The following is an 11,657-nucleotide window of genomic DNA, read 5'->3' as shown; positions in this document are numbered from 1 at the left end:
AGAACGCACTTCTGACTCCATTGTTTAAAAATCATATGTCGTTTATTTCGTGGAAAATTATAAACAAAAATCAACCAAATAACTTCTTAAAACTTAAAATTAAACGAAAGTTAACTCAATTTGCTTTAACACCTTCAAAAGTGGTCAAAAAATCATTTTCTAACCCTCCCATCTTCCCATCAGACATTTGTCAAACAAAAAACCATCTTTGCCACACCCCTCCAGGGTGCTCTTAATCCCCTGATTAATGGGCGGGTCCATAAGCCAATAAACCAATCACTTTCCAAAACCTTTTCCAATAAAGTGAATTACAAATTTACATAACAAAACTAGGTCAGCATGTTCTTACAACTTTAAAGAAAAAACAAAAATGAATACAAATTGCATTTTATAAACATTCAACAAAAATGGCCACAACATATGTCCCTCTCCTGCGCCCATGTCCCCCTCCTTGTGTGTCCATGTTTCCCAGCGTGTCAGGTCTCTGTCTTCTACTTCCTCCCTCTCTTTCTCCCTCACTCTCTTTCTGACTCTCGTATCAAGCTTGCGTCCCCCAGTTTACGTCTCACCATGTTTCCTGTTTTACTTTGAAAGTCTTGTGTTTCCATGTTCAGTGTGTTCAGTTTTGCTTCCCCTGTGGCGTCATGTTCATTTGTGTCAGCTGTGTTTCGTGTTCTCACTTCCCTCATTCACTGCTTTGTATTTCGTTGTGTGTTTCTCCGTATGTTTAGGTTCCGGAATTCTTTTTAGCTTCATTTTGTATCACCTGCACGCCCGCAATAAAGCTGTGTTTTTGAGTTTAAGTCTGCTTTTGGGTCCTATCCTGGCTGCTGTGCACAGCCAGTTCATGATAGATATTATTTTTGAAATGATTCATTTTTATATTTCTTAAATATTAACGACGCAGTGTGTTATTGGTGAAGGCTCTTGAAATTATTGCAACTGAGGGCAACTGGTTGCCTCAACTTTTTACGTTTTATGTGACATGTTTTTAAGTTTTCACTGTCCACATCTTTGACTTTTGTTTAATTAAAAAGGATTGCAAAAGTGAACAATAAAAATTGAATTTTGCTAAAATGAAAAAGCCCGTCTTGTGTTTCACCCCTCATGCCCCCTGAACGTGGGGGTAAGTTAAGTCAGTTTCGCAAGTTCTTCATTTGGGGTGCTTACTGAGGTCAGAGTAGAGCTCTGACTACTACTTACCTCCGGGCAGGGATAGCTCAGTAGGTAGAGTGGTGGCCCCATGATCGGAAGGTCGGGGGTTCGATTCCCCTGAACAGCTACCCTGAGGTACCCCTGAGCAAGGTACCGTCCCTACACACTGCTCCCCGGGCGCCCAATGGCTGCCCACTGCTTCACTGAGTGAATGGGTTAAATGCAGAGAGCGATTTTCCCCACGGGGACCAATAAAGTGCACTTTCTTTCTTTCTTTTCTACTACTATACTTCAACAGGACTTTCTATTAGTCATTGTGAAACCAAAGGCATGACTGCCTGGTATTTATGAAAACATATGCAGGTTTAAGAAAGTTCCTCAGGGGCTTCAGTTTCAAAGAAAAGAAGCTATCTGGTACTTTTCAGAATAGGGATATACAACTCTGACACGTGAAGTCTTACAGGAAGTGAGCTGTTTCCCAGGATAAAATTCAGTGGAACTCTCTTGTACTTCCTGCTTCTTGTTCTGGATGCTACTAGTTAGTTAACATTTGCACATTTGTAATATGAAGAGCCGTACAAGCCAAAACTCATTCTTTCGCTCTCACGTACATGCGTTCTACTTTCACATACATGCATAGTTTTATTGTAAGTTTTATATTTACACATTTTCATTCTTACACTTACACATTTTAGCACACACATTGTTATATAATAAATTTTATTTAGACGCGCTTTAATCTGAAACAGAACCCTCACATTACATTAGTACAGCGGTCCCTCGTTTATCGCGGGAGTTACGTTCCAAAGATAACCCGCGATAAGTGAAATCCGTGAAGTAGCCAACTTTATCTTTTACAATTATTATAGATGTTTTAAGGCTGTAAAACCCCTCACTACACACTACATACTCTTTTCTCAGACAGGCAGGAACATTTTAAACTCTCAAAGTTCATACCTTCGTAGAAAGAATGAGTCCAGTATTATAGAATGAAACCAAAGGCACCTGCAGGTGACGACGTTTCGTCAACATTGTTGTGTTTGTTGGGGAGAAAACTTACAAACATACAGTCCAGCACTTCGGAGTCACATTGCTAGGGATCAAAGATTTATGTAAATTTGACAAGCTGAACGCACTCTGTACTGACAGGAGACACAGCGCGGGATTGACTGACAATGGTCTACAGCCAATCAGGACGCAGAACACAATAGGTCGTACAAAAAACAAACAACAAAGAAAACCAACCAACCAAAAAAAACCATGCAAAATTGCACAAAACAAAAATACATGAAATAGCGACGCCGCGAAAGGTGAACCGTGTTGTAGCGAGGGCCCACTGTACAGCAAAATAAAAACACAATTAAAGAGTCAATATAAAGTGAGAACAGCGGCAGCCAAACACGCCAATGGCCACTCCCTCCGCGAAGAAAATACATGAAAACAATAGAAGTATTGTGGCACTGGGTCTGTGTTTTCTAGTGTTCTGGCTGTTTGCTTTTGAATATTCACTGTGATTCTTATGTTCATGGTTATTCTTTCGTCATGTTTAATGTGGTTTTCTTAAGTGAGCTTAGCTATCCTTCCCTCAGTGCCTAATCTTCTTTAGTCAGTCTTGTCCCCATGGTTACTCTTGTCTCCCCTGTCATTGTGTCTAGAGTCTGAGTCTCTGTCAGTCTGTTTCCTGTCTTATTTTGTTAGGACCCAGCACACTCAAGTTTTGCCTCAGAGGAGGAGATGCTCGCCTAGCTTCACAACTACTGCAATAGTATTATCCATAACAACTGGTTTTTCAGTCAAATCAGTTCATTGTATTGTAACTGGTACTGTGTTTTGCACTAGGGCGCAGGTAATTGTGAATGCTGTTTTAGTTTCCTCTGTTTCCCATCCAGTTAAAAGTTCTGAGTGTTTAGACACAGATTCTGCCACTGACTATTTTCCTGAGTCAGAGCATTTAGTATTAGAGACAGTTCTTAGTGCTGCTAACCCCACAGAGACTGAAACTCTGACCGGGGCCTACCCTGAACAGGAGGCCTCAGTTCATGTTGGACCCCTGGTGGAATTTACGCAGCTTCCTGCGTTGTTTTTTTTTACTCTTGCTCTTGATGAAGGCGGTCGCACCTTTCTCCTCCTCCTCCTCTCCCTTAGCTTCCCTGGTTAGCCTCTTATGTCCTTGTCTAGTCTCGTGGGTTTTTTTTTTGTATTTTCCCTGAACACTTTCTCACAGTCTGTTCTCTAAAACCTAAAAGAGGAATTATGGGTTGGATCAATCTGGTCCCTAAATGCAATTGACACCCCTTTCTCAACGAGAAGTTTGGGCTCGGGTGAGCCTGAGTGCTGAAGATATCTACCTATTCGGAACCATGATAACAGGGTTCTGGCTGATCGGAGCTGGCTTGAGAAAGCGGATCCAGCTGTTCAAACCCCCACAAGGCTGCCCGCTGGGATTGGAACGATGGGAGAGGCGTGAGTTTCTCAAAATGGGCTCATTGAGTGCAGCATGGATAAGATCTTGGAGAGGCTACAGCTGCTGTGAACACTCAGTATAAGATCTGACTGCAGACTGGATACATCTCGGAAGGGCTCGCTCGGAATAACATCTCTGAGCGCAAATTGGATGACATCTCGGGGAGGCACACTGCCGTGAGTTCTCAGAATCGGCTCCTTGAGCACAAGAATGACAACATCACAGAGCTCACGGCTCTCCAACGGGAGATTGAGAGACCAGTGTTGGACTGTAGAACTGCTTTGAAATTCATATGAGCTGTTCGCACTAAAGTAAAAAGCACCATCACTTCATGTGGATACCCCCTTGGTGCCAGCTGCAAGGCTGGAGCTGAACAAAACTCCCTGATAACGACTGTGTTGAGTCTGTTCCTTCCCATTCCATGCAAGGCCACCTGGGTTGGCTGGAAGACTGTTTACTTAGCCTGGCAGGGCGAAGGACACTGTCTCAGCTGAACTCTGGACACACACACATATACACTGATATGCACACACTCATCCCCCCTCCCTTTCCAAACGCCTTCGACGCTTATTCCCTTGACGGTGGATCAAGGAGACCAGCGCACGCAGGCCCGGATGTGCTGTCTAAATCGGCTGTCTCTCACCTTTACCCCCCTGTTGCCTGTCATGTGTTTCTTTGGTGTATTAAGAGGTTTTTCATGTGCAGAGGTGTTTTTTTCTGTTCTCAAACTGTTGGAGCTCAGTCTGGGGGGAGTTATTTTTTTCTCCTTATCTTTCCTCATGTGGTGCATTTTCCATTGTTATACCTCTCTGACCTGTCTTCCCCATGTGATGTTTTGTGTAATGCATGTATGGTCGCAGGGTAAGATGGCGCCGCCATTGCGTGCAATAGGTTGGCAGCCTTATGAAATTTCCCCTTGTGGGACTAATAAAGGTATATCAAATCAAATCAAATCAGCTGGGAGCTTAGCTGAGCCTGCTGAGCTTCTGGTGGACTCCACGCCGCCTGCTGCAGACGCCACGCCATAATTGTCAGCATCTGGGACCAAAGCCATTGGGTCTCTGCCTGAACCGGAGGGACACCCATCACATGAGCCTGCTGCTGCGAGCCCTGCGCAGCCCCCAGCTAGCTGCGTCACAGCTAGAGGTCATTTGCGCATGTCGGGACATGTTCAGCCCGAGCCACGGCCTGCACGTCCTGCCGTCCCCCTGATCCGTTCCATCGCCACTGCCAGCCTCCTGAATTGCTCCGTCGCTGCCTCTTCGGCCGGTTTCCTGAACTGTTTTGTTCTGGACTGTTTCTTGTTTTGGTGGGGTTGCTGCTTAGTTCTCCTTTAGTCCGTCTTGTTCCCGTGGTTACTCCTGTCTCCCCAGTCATTGTGTCTTGAGTCTGAGTCTCTGTCAGTGTGTTTCCTTGTCTTGCATGCATTGTTCAGTTTTGCTTCCCCTGTCTCGTTTTGTCTGATTTGTTCCTCCTGTTGCCCATCTGCTCGTTATCATGCGTGTATTTCCTGTATGTATTGTAAGTAATGTAATGTATTCCTTGTGTGTAAGATTGGTTGTTTCTAGTTTATCTTTTGCTTGCTTCTGTTTTTCTTTGTACTTTATCTCTAGTTCAGTTTAACGCCACATTAAGCTCCTGCTTTATGTTAATTTCGGCCTCTGAGTCGTGCGTTTGGGTCCTACCCTCGCCTGCCACACAGGCAACACTGACAAGAACAATGTATGTGTGAAAGAGTATCGTGTAAATGGAAGGCAGGTTGTGTGTAACGCTGTGATTGACTAAGAAGAATGAGCGGGGTAATGTTCAGGTGTCCAACAGCAGGCAGGGGGAGAGGAAGCTCAAGTACTTCAGCGAGCTTTTGGGTTGTTGAATATTTTATTATCTCCTGAAACTGTCACATCCTTGTCCTCGTCAATTGAGTAAGCTAGGACAGGCTCATCTGCATCAAGTGTCACCCAAAGGACGGTGGAAGTAGCTGTGTGTGGATCAATACTGAAATATCAATTCTTCTGATTCTAGATATATGTTATAGAATCGATTCTCACATTAAAATATGGATATTTTGGTAATTTAGGGTAAATTTAAAGTTTATGATGAATAGACAGACAGCAGAAAGTACAGTTGAAACCAGATATTTACATACATTTCAGAAAAAAATAAACATTTTTATAATACCATCAAACATCAAATCAGCGTAAACGTTTTAGGTCAATAAATATTAGCATGTATTTTGTATTTCTTAAATGTCAGAATAAAGAGAGAAAACTGTTTTTTTTTGTTTTGTTTTGGGGTTTTTTTGGGGTTTTTTTTGGCCTGTCCCGTTTGGCTCTTTTGCCATCATAATTATTGTCTAAAGGCGAACAAAGATGCCCAACGGATTTACTTTACCAAATGGACCATCCCAGCCTTGCCGTAATGGTATATTTGATTCACCTTTTATTGTTTATTTTATTTTATTTTCACTTGCTAAATATGGGACAGATTTGACTGGGGAAAAGATAGAGGAGAAAGAAAGAGGGAAGGAAAAACAGCGGGGAAGAGGGACGGGGATAAAGGGCAAAAAACAAAAACCAACAAAATAAGCAGACAAAAAATACATCACAATCACCTGGATCACCGTTGAGAAAGAAAAAAGAGAAAACAAGCAGAAAAAGAAAGAGCAATATAATAAACAACATCATCACGATGATCTATGGGAATATAACAGTAAATAGTAAATATTGAACATTATTGTGCAGCACGTAAGATCGACAAGAGAGAAAACTGTTTTGTATTTTTTTATTACGTCCATTAAAGGCAGAAGTATACACACACACACTTAGTCTTTGGTAGAATTGCCCCGTTTCACTTGGGCCAAACATTTCACAAGCTTTTTACAATTGTTTGCTGGAATTTGGACCCACTCCTCTTGACAGAACTGGTGTAACTGGGTTGGGTTTTTAGATCCTTGGTGCTCACACTCGCCTTTTCAATGCTGTCCACAAAGTTTTTGGATTGAGATCAGGGCTTGTTGATGGCTACTCCATTACCATAACGTTGTTATCCTTAACCCACTTTGTAACTAATTTGTATGCTTGGGGTCATTGTCCATTTGGAAGACCCATTTGTACCCAAGGTTCAACTTCCTGGCTGATGTCTTCAGGTGCTGCTTCAATATGTCCACATGATTTTCTTTTCTCATGATCCCATCTATTTTGTAAAGTACACCATCCCTTCTGCAGCAAAACAGCCCCGCAACATGATGCTGCCACCCCCACACTTCACAGTTGGGATGGTGTTCTGAGGATTCAAAGCTTCGCCCCTTTTTTTTCCAATTATAGCTTTTATCATTATGTCCGAACAGTCCAACTTTTGTTTCGAAGACCACAGGAAATGTCTCCAGAAATTAAAATGTTTGTCCCCATCTTTAGTTGCAAACTGTAGTCTGGCTTTTTTTATGGTGGTTTTGAAGTAATGGCTTTCTCCTCCCACCTTTCTAGTGATGGCAAATTTGATTCTTTTTACTGAATCGAGTTTTAATGAGTCACTCACCAAAGTGTATCGGGTTTTTTGAGTCATTTGATTCACTGAGTCAGTTGACCAGAGAGTGCAAAAAATGTACATTTTCACTCAAACTTAATTTGTTTCTCTTTTCATGTAAATCCCACTGCTAAGATGAATGATTAAAAAAAAAACTATTTTATAGAGCAAAAAAGAGCAAAACATTTCTAAAATTAAGCAATTTCCTATCAAAACTGCTTAATAAACATTTATTTTGTTTATTTTTATTTTATTAGTATTTTCCTTAAATGTGTCAAATATATATTTTCTCATCTAAATGTCCACTGAGCTGTGAGCCAGGGGGCGGTAATGCGCCTTAACATTGGTTTCCAACCAAGAAGAAGAAGAAGTAGCTGTGAGCCAGGAGGGAGGGGGTGAGTGAGTGAGTGATTCGTTCGCTTTATGATTCAGCACAGGAGGGAGGGGGTGAGTGAGTCCTGGCACGATCTGATATCCTCGTGTTGGTGTTGTTCCCAGATCATCATACTAAATGTTGTTCCAGGATCAACATTGCAAGTGACCAATCAGAATGTTGTGACGTCATACTTTTGCGACTTCGGGAAAAAACAAAACAAAACATAAAACAAAAAACTGTACTTAAGCTGCGTGAAACCGCCTCTGTCCGCCGATCAACGGACCCTGACCCTAACCGTAACCCTTTAATAAACGGTAAGCAGAATTGATATTGTCCTTGCAACATTGGAATTTCATAAATGCACGAATGGCTTGGCGCGCAAAAGAATAACGTCACAACAATGTGATTGGTCACTTGCAATGTTGAACCTGGAACAACATTTTCATGATGGTCTGGGAACAACACCAACACGAGGATATCAGATCATCCTGAGTGATTCGCTTACTCTTACGATTCAGCACATGAGGGAGGGGGTGAGTAGCTCAAATGTGCTGTTAGCATGTTAGCAGAGCGATGCTACTGTGAACTGAGGAGCTATTGTCTTGATGTGAGCTTCTACTCAGGGTTTTTTCTTTCAGTTCAGAGCAGAAATCTTTTTGTTACGATACTGGATGTTGTGTTTTTCTCCACAATTTTAATTATAAGGCAAGGCAAGGCAAATTTATTTGTATAGCACAATTCAACAACAAGGTGATTCAAAGTGCTTTACAGAGACATTAGAAACAAAAACAAATAAAAAGCATGATTTAAAATTGATTAAAACAAGCAAACAAACTAACTAACTAATTAACAAACAAACAAACAAACAAACAAAACAGTATATAAAATCAAAACAGATAAAATCAGATAAGCTAGATACATTGCTGCTAACAGCAACATGGATGAGTCAGTGAGTCAGTTGGGCTTGTGAATCATGATTCATGAGTCAGTAAAGTGATTCTTGAGTGTTGAACGATTTGTTCATGATTCGCGCATCACTACACCTTTCAGCTCGTGGTGGTACAGGACTCGTTTCACTGTGGAGAGTAACACTGTCTAACCAGTTTCAGCCAGCATCTTCACAAGGTCTTTTGCTGTTGATTGGGTTTGGGGCTGATTTGCACATTTCGGACCAAAAAACATTCCTCTCTGTGAATCCGTCTCTTTCCAGAGCCGTATGGTGGTTGTACATTCCCATGTTTTTTATAATTGTGTATTATTGTCTGAACTGATGAACATGGGACCTTCAGGCATCTGGAAATTGCACGTAAGGATTAGCAATTCGGGAAGGTGGACCTTCTTGTGGACCTTCCCAAAACCCCGGTAACAAAACACCTTCACTTATTTTATTTTGTATTCCATTACAGTTACTGTTTAAAAAGGTGGTATTCAGAATACAGTTACTTTGTTGAAATAAATGGATTACACGGCGGTCTTTTCCTGTTTCATATGTTCGGCTATGCCCTCTCTATTATTGGTAATTCCACGCTGGTGGAAACCCAAACAAAACACACAATAAGATGCTCTAATGCCTGTGCCTCAATCTCACGTCTTATAATGACGTGAAGAATTATTTTTACAAATGATTTAATATGAAGGCAACAGGCAGAGTGTTACAGGCATCGCCCTAAAGCATGCGGCCTGATGGGCAGTGTAGTCCGTGCTGCAGGGAGAATGGACGGCCATACCCATCATGTGTCAGTGAGCGAGGGAGGGAGAGAAAGTACAAGCTGTCATAGAGCAAAAACGGGAGCTGGAAGCATGTAAATATAATAATAACCACTGCAGCCAAGAAGAGTGCCTGACGAGCCCAGCTGTAAGTAAGCTGTTAAGACTCGACTGTACACCGTGTTCGTGTTTTCCTCCGAAACAATAAGTTCTGTTGGAGCAGCCTTTCAACGCCTCTCTCTGTCTCTCGCAAGAAAAGTCGACCCAGACAACAAAGTAAAGCTAGTTTTCAGCTACGAGCCGACAGGGACCCGACGTATTAGCCAGAGGTCCCTTTACTACGGTTCGGAGCCGCGGACCTGTTTTATATGCGCGCGGAATAATTTTCTATACGAGATCGCTGCAAAAAGTGCAGCCTTACCTAATGTCCACCTACTGTTACTCATTTATATTAAGATTTAAACATCTAGTTGGTGATGGTGTGGAGAGTAACCTTCAGTAATAGTAATAAATCACACAGCAATAGGACATTCATGTAGTTGTAAAAAGCATGACAATATAATAAGTAATCCAAAGTATTCAGAATACGTTACTCTCATTGAGTAACGTAACGGAATACGTTACAAAATACATTTTGGGGCATGTAATCTGTAATCTGTAGTGGAATACATTTTAACAGTAACCTTCCCAACACGGAGTAACTGTCTTACATAAAGAAACACTTAATCTAATCATGCTCTTTATAAACCTAGCTGACCTTGCTTAAATCCCAGTGATGTCACACAGCACCAGTATAAGTCATTTTTAAGGAGTCCTGGCAAACAACAAGCACTTTGCTATTTAAGGCACATTACTTCCTATGAAACACACACACACACGCTGGGATCAGAAAACTGAATACAAGACGATTTCCAGACAACAGGCTCAACAGATCCCATTTCTATGCTGTGGCCGTGCATCAGAGGAGCAGCAGTTCTTCTGCAAACGAGGCGAGTCTATGTGCACACTGTTCAGAATCAGACGACACAATGAAAGCGCACCCCTGCAGAATAGAAAATAAGTCTTAGAATAAGGACAGGCACATGACAGAGGGAGAGATAGTCCTTTTCTACTTGCCTACGGCTTAGAGTTATGCACGCTGTTTTGTTCATTGCCTGAGGTTGTGCAATCTGTTTGACTGTTTAATGTATCAATTAAAAATCAGTGTTTTCCCTCCTGCCATGCTCTCCAGTCTGGCATGCCCAGCACCAGGCAAAACTCCCATCCCCCAAAGGGGCCGGTGATTCAAACACAAATGAGATGTCGACAACCAGACTTCCTGTTCAGTTACACGTTCATCAGTTAATTCGTAGTGTGAGTGGGCTGAGTGTGAGGTTGGTATATACTGAGGAAGTCATCCTAAAGTCTTTGTGGATCAATTTAAAGAAAAACAAAGCGTATCTTTGAATCACGGCTTGGAAATACTGTCAGTTTACATTTTCATGCAAAGTGAATCCTGTTTTCATGTCGTCATACTACCTTTAAATTTTAAATGTTCCCATGCCTGCGGACATACTCTTTCCCTTCTGCACACCTCTGCCTCCCTGATGCTTATCAAAAAATTGAATATCTGTTATCCGCCCCCTTTACAACAAAACAATGAATTATAGAAAAACACAAAGCATGCATCTGTCCTCGGAGATGTTCATGGAGCATTCACACATCATTCCTACGATCAGTAAGTGGTAAATGATTCATTATTCGAAAGCACATTCCAGGCACCTGACTGTCAGTGACATTGTAACACGGCATTTTTAATGAAGCAAATTTCTTGATCGTGTGACTTGAAATAAAACACGTTGGGAAGTCCATAGCAGCAAACCAGCATTACTTTTCCTGCTGTTTTAAGGGTTGAATTGGCCTTTAACCAAATACTCTCTGACCTTTTCCACAGGCCAGTTGTGTGATGGGATTCAGCTCAGTGTTTGGTTACATCTCTGCATTCATATTTGGACTGAGGACAAAACACCATTTGGATCAATGATAGAGCCCTGCCACCACAACAACAGCAGCCTCTCTGCAGACCAGTGGTCTATAGCCAGGGGACTGTGGCTCTCCAAACTCTGCTAAGGTCAGAGGATGGCTGCTGCTCTGCCCCAGGGCTCAGCTTCAGAAGGTCACCAGCAAACATGCACACACAAGCACTAAGTGTGTACATGTTCAATATGGAAAATGAACACGGACAGGAAACTTTCCGAACACACAACACGAGGTAGACAGGGAACAGGAAATTCCATCTCACAGATATACTTTCATTGTATGCTATTTTGCTCATTTAGGCACAGGTTCTTTGTTATGCGACTAAATGTTACAGAAAAAGTTCCCAAATTGATCTGAATTTTGTCCTGTCGACGAGAAGAGCGAAGATCAACTTCTACCACGCACATCATGCAC

Source organism: Haplochromis burtoni, unplaced genomic scaffold, assembly GCF_018398535.1.
Source record: "Haplochromis burtoni strain Fernald_Lab_line unplaced genomic scaffold, NCSU_Asbu1 Contig_419, whole genome shotgun sequence".
Lineage (NCBI taxonomy): Eukaryota > Metazoa > Chordata > Actinopteri > Cichliformes > Cichlidae > Haplochromis > Haplochromis burtoni.
Note: the sequence above shows the minus strand (reverse complement) of the source record.